The following is a 13,744-nucleotide window of genomic DNA, read 5'->3' on the forward strand; positions in this document are numbered from 1 at the left end:
GTGAATACTTGGTAATGTAAACTAGGATTCCTATTCACCAATCCACAGCAACAATCAAAGGCATTGATATTTGTATTGCCATCAATGCCAAAGGGGGAGATTGTTGGCATTTTTCATATAGATTGCATTAATGATAGGTTGTCATTGATGTCAATTGAACCGGTGAATGATATTCATGATATTATTGATGTTATTGTTGTTATTTCTATTGTATTATAATGGGTATGATAAACCTTAAGGAAGATGTTGTAAACCAGTATATGGTAGTTTCTAAGTTGAACCGATGTAAAGGGTTAAACCTTTCTATGTTATGTAACCACTAAACCCTACCATTTGTTTTCTATTAAACCCTAACCGATTAAGTTTGTTGATTTAAGATCTAATGTTGAGCGGTAATAATGGAGACACGTGTGATCATTGTATGAGGATTAGTTCAGATTCATTTTGCACATTTGTTATCTTGGAAAGGAGCAAAGTGGATTGCATCTAATGCATAGTGCGTGATTAGTTACAAAGTCCGATGAAGTGGTGAACATGGAGCGGTTGGAATTTTCTTGAAGAATGTGAAGAGATTATTACGATTTCTAACGGTTGAGATTGTACCGACTTGTTTGTAATCTCGATGATGAGAATTAGGTTTTTATTGTGTTACCGACCTAGTTGATTTGTATTTAAGGTCGATGATATTGTTTTGTTAAAGTGTTGGAAAAGTTGACAAGATTGGGAGAAACTAGTTGAGTGTGTGGTTGTCTAACTGGTGGATGGATCTGCAATTTGAGTAAAGGAAGATTGAAGCTTAAGAAGGATTTGATCAAGAAGATGTAGTTCTATTCAGATAGATCAAGAAAACCTATTGTTTTCTAACAATTATAGCAGAAATTAAAATCCCCTAACCGGGTAAGCTCTAACAAGCTTGGTTACTTTCTAAATCCTTTAACAAGGTAGTCCATTAGTTTGGATTCTCAAATCCTCTAGTGAGGTTACTCCTAACAAGGTATTGTGCTTTTCATCAAGGCATATTTGTAAATCCCTTAACCGGGTGATTCCTAACCGGAATTAGTTCTTCACGGGACTTATTGTAAAATCTTTAATAGGCTTGGCTCCTAACAGGGAAAACTTCATAAGAGTTCAGATAGCTATCCTTGTGAGTCTCATCTCATCATGTTTTTTACCTATTTGGGTTTTCCACGTATAAATATTTGTGTCAAGTGGTGAATGTTTTTGTGGTTATGATCTTATTTGTTGATTTGATTAACTACTTAACTATTTTGATAAGGCATGATAATTGGAAGCATTGAGAGATGAATATGTTGACATATGATTAAGCATTTTTTATGTTTACAAGATTGAAGTTGTTTACTGTTAAGTTGTCATAATAGTCAAATTGGTTGATGTTGGTTGATGTTGAGTATTGATCTTGATAAGTGAAAGTTTACTTTGTGAGTTTGAATTTGAGTTACAGTTCAAGGATGGAAAATGAAAAATCATTAACAGATGTAGTTTAGAGATTGTAACCAATACATAGACAAAACATAATATATTTTATTTGTACTCCGGTGAGAAGTCATGTTTGATTACACAGATTGATGAGAGTTGGCTATGGCATAAAAAGTTGCGTCATGTAAATTTTGATTACATTGTGAAGATCTGTTCAACTAAGGCAGTTAGGGATATACCTAAGATTATGAAGCCCTATAATCCGGTCTGTAAAGAATGTCAAATGGGTAAATAGGTCAAAACCTATTTTAGGAGTATACAAGATAAATCAAATGATGTTCTTGATCTTATTCATACTGATTTGTGTGGCCCTGGTAGAGTTAAAAGTTTTCAAGGTGATAGATATTTCATGCTAATCATTGATGATTATTCTAGAATGATGTGTGTTACTTTTCTAAAAGGGAAATCTGAAGCATTCGAAAAGTTTAAAATCTTTAAGGTTAAATTGGAAACTAAGATAGGATTGAAGATTAAATATTCGAGGTCAGATCATGGTGGAGAATTCACATCCAGTGAGTTTAATAACTTTTGTGAGAAGCATGGTATAAGAAGACAATTTTGTGCTCCCCAGACACCTTAGCAGAATAGAGTTGTGGAAAGGGAGAACAAAACTATCTTGGATGTTGCTAGAACAATGATGATGGAAGCTACTCTACCTCATATCTACTAGAGAGAAGAAGTGAGCACATCGATTTATACATTCAATAGAGTACATAACAAAGGAGAAACCGATAAGACACCTTATGAATTATGGTTTGGCAATACACCTATAGTTAAGTATTTCAGAATTGTTGGTAGTAAATTTATATCAGGAGAGATGATATCATTGGGAAATTTGATCCTAGATGTGATGAAGGAATTTTTCTTGGTTATTCTAATGAAAGAATATTATATAGATGTTATAATAAGAGATTGCAGAGAATTGTGGAGACGGCTAATGTCAAATCAGAGTTTATGAGACGGAACCGACAGTGGAAATAATTATATCTAAACTAGTAGCACCTTTACCAAAACAGAGTGTTGAACCAGTTACTTTGGCAGTATCAAAGAATTCTACAATAACTGAAGAATAGGGAAGAGGAACATAAAGTCAGAAGACTCCTAGGTATGTGAGATTGAATCATTCAGAAGATCAGATCATTGGGGATAAAAGCAATGGAGTGATGACAAGAAGAAGACTGGCAACTAATGAGATATGTTTAATTTCACAAGTTGAACCAGTATCAGTAATTGAGGCATGTAAAGATGAATATTGGTTGAAATCTATGCAAGAAGAATTAGATCAGATTGAGAAAAATAACACATGGACCTTGGTTCGCCGGCCTAAAAATAAAAATGTTATTGGAACTAAATGGGTTTTTAGGAATAAATTGAATGAGGATAGTCAAGCTATAAGGAATAAGGCTAGATTGGTTTGTAAAGGATATTCTTAGAAGGAAGGAATTGATTATGGAGAGACTTTTGCACCTGTAGCTAGGATTGAATCTATAAGATTATTTCTTGTCTATGTTTCTTATAAAAACTACAAGGTTTATCAGATGGATGTTAAATGTGAATTTTTGAATGGGGATCTTGATGAGGTAGTTTATATTGAGCAACCTGATGGGTTTTCACTATCAGATGATACAAGTATCATTTGTAGGTTAAGGAAAGCTTTATATGGATTGAAACAAGCACCTAGAGCTTGGTATGCAAGGTTGGATAAATATCTTTTGAAGCTTGGTTTTACTAAGGGCAGTGTTGATAGTAATTTATATTATAAGATCATTGATGATGATACAATGATTATTGAAGTATTTGTTGATGACATTATTTTTGGAGGTGAAGATATGTTATGCATAGAATTTTATAAGAATATGGAGAAAGAATTTGAGATGTCTATGATTGGTGAGATAAAAAATTTCTTAGGTTTGCAGATTACTCGGACTGACAAAGCTATTTTCATGTGTCAAGCTAAATATGCTAAGGAATTATTGAAGAAATTTGGTACTGGTAGGTACTCCTATGATTACAAGTGAGAAATTGACAAGAAAAGATGTTTCTGCACCAGTAAATCCTACAAGATACAAATCTATAATTGGAGGTCTGCTTTATTTGACTCGGACTAGGCCTGACATTATGAATGTTGTTTGTATTGTTTCAATATTTCAAAGTGATCCTAGAGAAAATCATGAGATTGCGATGAAAAAGATTTTTACATACTTGCAACGTACATCATAATATGGTTTGTGGTACCCTAAGGATGATAACTTTACTTTATGTGCATATATAGATATTGATTGGGTTGGAGATATTGATGATCAGAAAAGAACTTACGGTGGATCTCTCTTTCTTGAAAAGAAGTTGGTTTCATGGATCAGCAAGAAACAGTCATGTGCTTCTTTATCTACTGTTGAAGATGAGTATGTTTCTATAGCTACTAATTGTAGACAAGTTTTATGGATGAAGAAAATGTTGAAGGATATAAAGGTGGATTATGATGCACCAGTAGTTATTCACTGTGATAACTTTGTTGCTATTGATATATCAAAGAATCCGGTATTTGATTCTAAAACAAAGCACATATCTATCAAGTATAACTTTTTGAAGGAAAAGGTGGAAGAAAATGAAGTTAGACTGGCATCATTTGAGTACCTGAGAGATAGATTGGGAGTTTTTCCCCCTCCGGTAGAGACTTGATTGATGTGGTTTGGCATTAGTCCAGCATGCATTATCAGAGATACTATTCTTTCTGACACTGATGTGGGATGCTACTACTCAGGGGGAGTAGTCAGCTTTGTGATTCAGTGGTTTATGTTTTTTCTTTGATATTTTTGTCAGATTTCTGGCATTAATGTCAAAGGGGGAGAGATATTGATGTGAAAAAGACAAAGAAAGAAAAAGAAAAAGTCAAAGGGGGAGAGATATGAATAAGAAAAGTAAAGGAGGGAGATATTGACATTCAAAGTTGTATGTGGGAGATTGTTGGTTATCTTCCATTAGGGGAGACTTGTTTGGCATTTCTTGGTAATTAGATATTTTTCACATCTAGTATTGCCATCAATGCCAAAGGGGGGAGATTTTTGGTCATTTGGTGGAATTGATTATGTTTTGCATTGATGTTTTGTCATTGATGCCAACACTAGTTGTTTGGATGCTTTACTGACACCCTTCTGGTCTCGGTAGATTGAATGGATTCTGGTTGTTTTGGATCTGGTATGATCCGATATGATATGGTAGACTCTGGTATAGTTTGGTGATGGAATTGGCTTGTTCATGATACTCGTGCTCATATTTGGTCAGTTGGTTTTGGTCTGGTGATCGGATGCTATCCTACTTGCTTAGAAGCTTAGTTTTAGGTTCCAGCGAGGGTTTCACCGGCAGAGTTTTTGATGAAGATCTTTGATGAATTACATAAGTGGTGTTGGTGCAGCTTCTGGTGGAGTTTCTGGATGTTTTTGGTGATCATGTTCGAGACTTGGCAGATGGAGATCATTTTTGTAGCGTGTGGATCTATATTGGGTCCCGGTTGATCCAGGTTATGGACTGACTTTAATGTAACATATGGATTGGACCTCTCGATGTGTTTCTGGGATGTCTTATGTGTTGGATATTATTTGTTTGGTCTAAGGATGAGATGTTTTGTAATTATGTAATTGGTTTATTATCTGGTGGCAAACCTAATTGTTTATGGTCGAGGGTTTGTATATATAGATGTCAGATCTCATTGTAGATCATCATGGTTAGGTTAGAGGTCATGGTCAAGGAATGTAATGTGCAAATAATGTAATATCATTTAGGCAAAGAATTTGGTTGATCATTGGAGATCAAATTGGTTTTATGTAAGAGGATTAAGTCCTCCGGTATTGAGCTTAACCGAAACTATACTCAGGTGTAGGAGATGCTATCTTTTGCAGTTAAACACTTCTCTGAATTGTAGTCTGGATTTCTATGTAGTTAGAGAGGCTCCTTTTGTGATGAGCATTGCGCTCTAGGCTATTGGAATTCCTGCAAGTGCAGGCCCCTCAATTTTAATTCACATACTTACTACAAAAGTACTATCTGACTGTGGGTAGGCTTCCCACCATGGTTCTTCCCTTTACCGGGTTTTCCACGTATAAATCTTGGTGCCATGTGGATGGTTTTTATTCTGCAATTATTGTTTATGCTTAATTGGTTTAACTGCTATTCCAGTATTAATGTTTTGGGTTCTGGTATTAAATTTTTAAATTTCTAATAGTTCCGATCTATGAAAACTGATTCACCCCCCCCCCCCCCTCTCAGTTTTCTTCTGGTTATTTGAACTGTCTAACACGTACATATGCAATTTAACTAACCTTCTACTCATATGCACATGATCTATTAAACATAAACATAAGATCATATTATGCAAGAAGAATTAACATCATTCCATTAATGTCTCATCAACTAACACCATTCACTTAATTAAGGCTAACTCAAACCATCATAACAACATCTACATTCTATCATTTAACATACATTTTGTATTTCCCAATAATCCTTAACCTCTAGGTTGTTTTAAAAAAACACCAATCCAAATGTTCCTAACCCCCAATTACTTATTCATTATCTAAACATTGTTATTCCATTTCAACTACCATCTACCATGTTCCAAATCTATTTCTAAAGACAAAAAACATACATACAACACTAAATGCACATGAATAGATTAAATTAAATTATTTCCATCATTGAATCAATATCCAAAATACAACAAAATATATATCAACTATCATTACATATGAATAAATTATCCATTGCACATCAAGGTGCATAGCTCTTAATCTATAAATACAAGGATCTCTTGAAATCTACAAATACATATGCCATAAGAATCATGTACAATAATCTGCTACAAGTATCCATCCATAAGCTGAAGAGATAAGAATCTACATCCATGCACAAGAGAATCCAATGAAGAACATCCCAATGGAAGAAGGCATCAAACCACCCGACCTTGTGGAATCAAAGGAACCACCCCCCATGCTAGGAGATGACAAAAGATCCCACACATACTCTAGATCTAGGTTGACACCTAACAACCAAAGGAACAACTGAACTCCACAAATAAACCATAAGGATGATACTCCAAGACATCACATGGCTAAATCAAAAGCATAAGACATAAGGCCTCCAAAGGAAACACAACATATCAAGGCTCAAGGTGGTAAGGGGCGTGTGCACAAAGATGGTGGTCAGAAAAGTGGACACCACCCAAAAAAAACTTGGAAAAACAGGCAGCGTGTACGCGGTTTTAAAATTTCAAATTCCTGCATATGCGCTCCGTTTAGGAAACTGAGCGCGTACGTGCTACGTCTAGGAAAATTAGTGTGTACACGCTGCTTATAGGAAAATGAGCGCATACATGCTAATAATCCTAGTAAAACCGCGTACGTGGTGCCTGATAAAAAAAGTTTTTAAAAAAAATTGGGTCCTCATTTACCCGAAAAGCGCATTTTTTACTTTGTTTTTTTTCCCATTTTCTAACCTAAACCGCGAACGGGGTGCTAAATTTGTCCTCCAAGCTATGGATCAAGGTTAGTTTTTGTTTATTTTTGTCTTTCTTTCTAATTTATGCAATTTGTTTTACATTTTGAATTTAATTTCATTAATTTTGATTAGTTTTTTTCATTTTTTGTTTCAAAAACCAGATTCTTCTAATCCAGAACAAGAACAACCAAATGCACCTCCTGAAAACCCATAAGAACAACCAAATGCACCTCCTGAAAACCCACAAGAACAACCAAATGCACCTCTTAAAAACACACAAGAACAACCCCCAATTCCTCCTTTTAACCGCACAGCCGAAACACAGGAAGAATTAATTAATCAGTTAGAGCAAAATACATCCAAAATCAATAGACTGATTGTAAAATTGAAAACTTCTGAACTTGACCATCATCAATCCCTTGCCACTAGCCTAGAAACATTAGCTAGTGGTGCCATAGCTGTTTCCATAGAAATTACCAAATGGGGAAGCTTTAGGGATAGGTGTCGTCAATTCTATGCCAATGGGTTATCATACGATGGAGTTAAAAACAAAAATATTTCTAAACAACAAATATGTGCCCTTTTTGTTGACCCCAAAACTAGTCAATCATTAACTCCTAATGCAAAGAGGTTTCCCATACATTGGTGCACCAATGTTTAGATGAAGAATCTTTTTTGGCAGAGGTGGTGGATGGTCTTTGACGATCCACCCTGTAATAATTATGAGGTGCCATTATATTTTTTGAGAAAAATATATTGTGAGTTTGTGCTCAATGTGCGCTCAAATTATTTTGACATGAGAGAGTTTCATGGTAGAGGTGATGGCTCTGCCCAAGATAGACCTGGAGCCCGTAGGCGATTAGCCGCGTAGAGTTGCCGCCCCTTAGCACCCAAACCCAAGGTGCATCAGGTTGTCCCATTAGAGCTGAAAGAGTTGATGGAGCTACAAACTCTTCAGGCGGCCACAACATTAACTGGTGCCATCATCCAACATGGGACATCATTAGCACACCCTATTGTATTGGATGATGAGCCGTTAGAGGGCGACAAAGAGCCCATTGAGCATATGTGTGTCAGTTGCTCGGAGATATGCTCGGGGATAGATGATGCAGCCGGTGCAGATGGATACTCATATCATCTATGCATGATTTGCAGTTGTAGATGTCAGGCTCACATAGTTGAGGATGTTGTGCTAACAGATGAGTTGATGGATATGGTGTTTGCCCATGAGCCACAGACACAGGTGTGTTGATTTGAATTCATAACATTTTATTTATCAGTCACTTGAATTTTGTAATTACATAAATGAATTTTCATTTATACATCGATTTAAATTGAGACAAATAATATGCATTTCAGGATGCAACAGCGGTATCCCATACACCTCCCCCAGTTACCACAGCTGCAACTTCGACACCTGAGGTATAAATTTTGTAACATGTTAAAATAGAATAGTACACTTTGGATTCAAAAAAATACAAGATATACTAACAATCTTTAATGCTTGGTCCAATTTCTGGTTTGTAGGTGTTGACAGGGGACGAAATGTCCCAGATTGATGACATCACGCTCTCAGCGATCGATTTTGGCCTACAAGGCTATACTGTATGATATTTTGTACAACTCTTTTTATGTATTGTTTTGATGGAATATGCAAGTCATTTCATTTTATATTTTTAAAATTATATTTAATTTATTATCTGTACTAACATCTTATGTTAATTTTGTGTTTTTAGGGTACCCCTCCGCGTCTAGGGCTCGTCCTAAGAAAAATAATTCCTCGAAGATGCCAAAACATGTGAAGAAGGTAATTGAACACATTTTTAGTTGTACAATTGTTTGAAAATGTTGAAATCAAGTATTAGTTGGGGTTTGTAGATTGATTAGTGTTTTTTGTCTATTTTACATGTACAGCGGCCATTGAGCTTTGTGGATATGTTGAATGCACCTGATTCGCCCACGGATCAAGAGAGGGTGGAGGTATGTATCTCTACTTTATTTTCTTGATTTCATGATTATATGCACGCGTACATGTGAACTTGTGATATATTATAATCTTATAATTTTTTCATACAGGAAATATCCATACCTATTTCGTCAATGGTGAACCCTCCTCCTTGCACTTGAGAAGCATCTCAGGATCCGGTACACTTTTGCTTGATATGTAAAATTAATTGTTTTCAACCTTCAATACTTATCATTATATTAATTGTATTTAATATTTGTACATTTTTTGTATAGGTAATAGCATCAGTTTCTACATCGATGGTGAGCCATCCTCAGTCCATTGGAGAAGCATCTCAGGAACAGGTACGTCATTGTTCTCTATATTATAGCTTTTAAGTGTTTTTGATATATTTATGTTAGTACATTGTATTAATTGTACATTTAATCTACAATAGACTCCTTCATGGTACGGCCATAACATGGATCAATTTAAGTATGTCTTCAAGAAAACTCCTAAGAGTAGCAAGGAGAGGAGAGCGAAGACATTAGCTCGTGGATCAGCCGATGAGGTAATATACATTTCAATTGCAAAGGAATTAAAGTTAAATGCATAGTTATGATGTTAATTGTGAACTATTTTCTACAAAAGAATTCTAACTTGGCTTTTGAATTGTGGTTTTGCAGCCATCTACAGAGCCACATACTGCGCCGAAGAGGCTTGATTTTGATGATCCACCAGAAGTTTAGGATCATATAGTGTTAGTTTTGGTCATAGAATGACCAATACATGTAGATATATTCTACATTTTTATTGTATATCAATTTGGACATGGCATATGCCACATTTTTGTAATACTTGTATTGACTTGGCAGACATGCCTTTTTTTATATATATAAATATCACTATTCGATCCAATAAATGTGTAATGAGTTCATCATTTTGTATTCGTTGTAATTTGTGGTTGTCCTTTTATAAATTTAAATGAATATTTGCATATGTAATCAACAATATGAATATAAACAACAAAAATATATGATATAAAGCATTGCAATCGTGGAATATGATTTGATAAAATTTCTAAAATGTTAAATTAACCCTACAAAACTCCTTGTATTCAGTTCATTATTGTGTATTCGTTGTATTTGGTGGCTGCCCTTTTATAAATTTAAATGAATATTTGCATATGTAATTAACAATATGAATATAAACAACAAAAATCAACAATATGAATTTAAACAACAATGTGTTTGGTGCGAGAGCACCCTCACGCTCGCAATGGTCAAATTTTGTACCTCGTGTGCACAAACTGACATTGCGAGTGTGTTCGGGTGGGAATTTTTATGCTAGGCATGCCCCTGTCGTGCATCCCAAAGCACCAGAACATCGAGAGTCATACCCTACCGGTGCGATCTCTCAAGTGCCCTGAGTCCAAAAAATTGTCAAAATTTGACGGACTGTTTCTTCAAATCCGCGATACATACAGTCAATTTGTTTGATCCCGTGGGGTCATGTGAGACTCCTCTACAATGGCCTATCTCATTTTTTGACGACTTGAAGCCATTTTCAATTAGTAGCATTTTTTCGCCTGCTCAAAAAATCGTCAGTTGCTTGCAAGGAAAAGTTGCAAAATTGGCTACAATTGATTATGTTCCTCGTGTGCACAAATAGACATCGCGAGCGCATCCGAGTGGGCATGTTTATGCTAGGCATTCCTCTGTTGTGCATCCCAAAGCACTAGAACGTCGAGAGTCATACCCTACTGGTGAGATCTCTCAAGTGCCCTAAGTCCAAAAAATTGTCAAAATTTGATGGACTGTTTCTTCCAATCCACGACACATAAGGTCGATATGTTTGATCTTGTGGGGTCGCGTGAGGCTCCTCTACAATTCCCTATCTAGGTTTTTGATGACTCAGAGCCATTTTCAATTAGTAGCATTTTTTCGCCTGCTCAAAAAACCGTCAGTTGCTTGCAAGGAAAAGTTGCAAGATTGGCTAGAATTGATTATGTTCCTCATGTGCACAAACCGATGTTGTGAGCACATCCGGGTGGGCATGTTTACACTAGGCATGCCCCTTTCGTGCATCCCAAAGCACTAGAACGTCAAGATTCATACCCTACCGACGCAATGTAGAAGTTGCTTTACAACTTTTTTGACAATTTTTTTGACAACAATGACAATTTTTGCTCAAATTGTATCTAGTCTCAATCTATCACCCCTATGACCTGATAATGACTCAAATAATTATCCATGATTATACAAGAATCAAGAATGCTCATGATTGACCAGGGACACATCACATATACTCAAAACATAGTCACAAAACATTGACACACAAAATAGTCACAAAACATTGTCACATATTATTCAAAAATTTGCCTCTAAATATGGTCAAATCGGCTCTTGGCTATTTGATTATACAAAAAATTATATTACAAATAATCTCATGGGCTTTTATACAAAATTTGGCATTACAATATATGTGATTCAGCTCATCACCATTTTAATATACAAACCATCTCATGGGCTTTTATACAAAATTTGGCATTACAATATGTGTGATTCAGCTCATTGCCATTTTAATATACAAAATTTGGCATGTACATATGTACAAATCAGCTCATTGCCATTTAAATATACAAAATTATGCCCCTAAACATGTAAAAATCAACTCATGGGCATTTATATATACAAAAAATGAATATGGAACAATTTGTCGATGATTTATACAAAATTCTCAAAATCATTCTACTCTGAACTGTAGAATCAATTAAGTGAGCCTTCAGGATCGGCTCTAACCCGTATTGTGTCAAGTATTACCTCGTGGTCAGATTCACGAACTTTCCATAAAATCTTGTTATGAGGTCTACCATGATACTTCATGAAATGAATATTTGTTGCAACAACAAGGTTAGAGAAATGAAGAATATGTCTGTGTTTCAAAGTCCTCGAACAACCAAACATCAGAATTCTTGATAGAGTATCTCCGAAGCCATGTTCTTGTCATGACAACAGACCCTATTGGGTACTCAATACCCTCTTTGTCAATGATTGTGGTTGTCAATTTTATTTTAGGCTCAACACAATGACACAAATAGTAATCCATTCCTTCTTCATTGTTCTCTTCTGCAACAACTGCATACACATGACTTGCATTTCATAAAGTGTTAATTAATACCAAAAATAAAGTATGATGTACAACAAAATGAACCAAAAAGAATACTTGCAAAAAAATTAACTCAAAAAATCACCTGAATCCACTAGATCGAATACATGGTCAAAATCCATTGATGTCTCCATCTGGCTCAATTGTAGTGCTTTGGGAATTTGATATGAATCAATGGGAAACAACGGTCTACAAGACCATTTGTCAACCCACTCTTCTGATTCACATTCTTCCCACAAACAATACATGCATGAAGAGCAAAAACATACCATTTGTCTCGTATAAATTACTAGTGAACTTGAATTTGAACTCATAAATGAGTGCATGTCACTCGATCCTGCAACTGTACAACAATCTAGATAGTTTTCAATGTTAGATTCAGTAATCAACCAAAAATATCTATGAACCAATGACGTACCTAGATTACCTAGACCCATCATAGACTTACACCATCACACAATTGTTTTTGCATCTACCAACTCAGCACCACCTTCGTACTTCAATTCTTCCCTAGCTAGGGCTCTTTTCACACATGCTCCTGCACCATCGTGCTCTCCCTTACCATGTCAAGCCTCAGTGAAATTCCAAAAATGTTGTACACCGCTTGTCACATGCATCCTTGCATTCTAGAATTGTGCGGTGCAATTATCTGACCATATTGAGTGTCGGTTGTATCGTATGTTCATTTCCCTTAAACTATCATAGAAAACTTTAAAGCGTCCTTGTACAAACTTCGATGAATGAGTATGATCATCACTTATGTAGAAGTGATACTCTCTTACAACCTTTCTATCCTCCTCTATGCTATCATCTGCATGCATGAATGCTATGTGTACAAAAATAGAAACTTGTGTAGAGTGATAATACATGGATTGCACTTTATTTTGAGGTTGTAGTGTATAATTTTCAGCGAAAACAACGATAGAGACAATGGTGCCAAGAGGAAATGTGTCCTTACACAACTTGAATTGCTCATCTAACCATAGAGCTCTATGTGTATGCATTATGTACTCATAAACTAGTTTCTCTTGAAACATTTTCATAAATTGAGCTACACATATATCATTTTTCACTAGCTCACATCTCTTCAAATCTTTTCCATCTTTAACTCCATATGTGATTGTCTTGTATTTTCCAAAAGAAACTAGTTTCGTACCAATTTCATGTGTGCTCTCCAAATGTATGCATCTTGGTAAACGTTGCAAACCACCACATATAGCACAAGAACCTTCCAAACAAGGCATCTTATAATAAATGCAACCATCATGTCTATTACATAACACACTTGAAATAAATTCTCTTGCTGACTTAGGAGGTGCTTGTATATTACATTCCTACAAAACATCGTTAGTGTGCAAAGTAGAACAAATATGATGAAAAATATCATAATGCATGGAAAATTCAATATGTATCCTACAACAACACGTGGTGCATACATGATTAATCTTAATATAAAAAGGTTTTGCCATTTCAAAAAATCTTTGAGAAATTTTTATTTGAGGAAACTTTTGAAGGAACCTTTCATAAAATTTAGTTTGAGTCATATCCAAATAGTGTTTCACATGTGGCTCACGATTTTTAGACCCAATTCGCCTTCTAACAACATCTCTTTGGTTGGGCGATACTCTTGTGTTGTCATGCCAA

Source organism: Cryptomeria japonica, chromosome 8, assembly GCF_030272615.1.
Source record: "Cryptomeria japonica chromosome 8, Sugi_1.0, whole genome shotgun sequence".
In the NCBI taxonomy this organism is placed as follows: domain Eukaryota; kingdom Viridiplantae; phylum Streptophyta; class Pinopsida; order Cupressales; family Cupressaceae; genus Cryptomeria; species Cryptomeria japonica.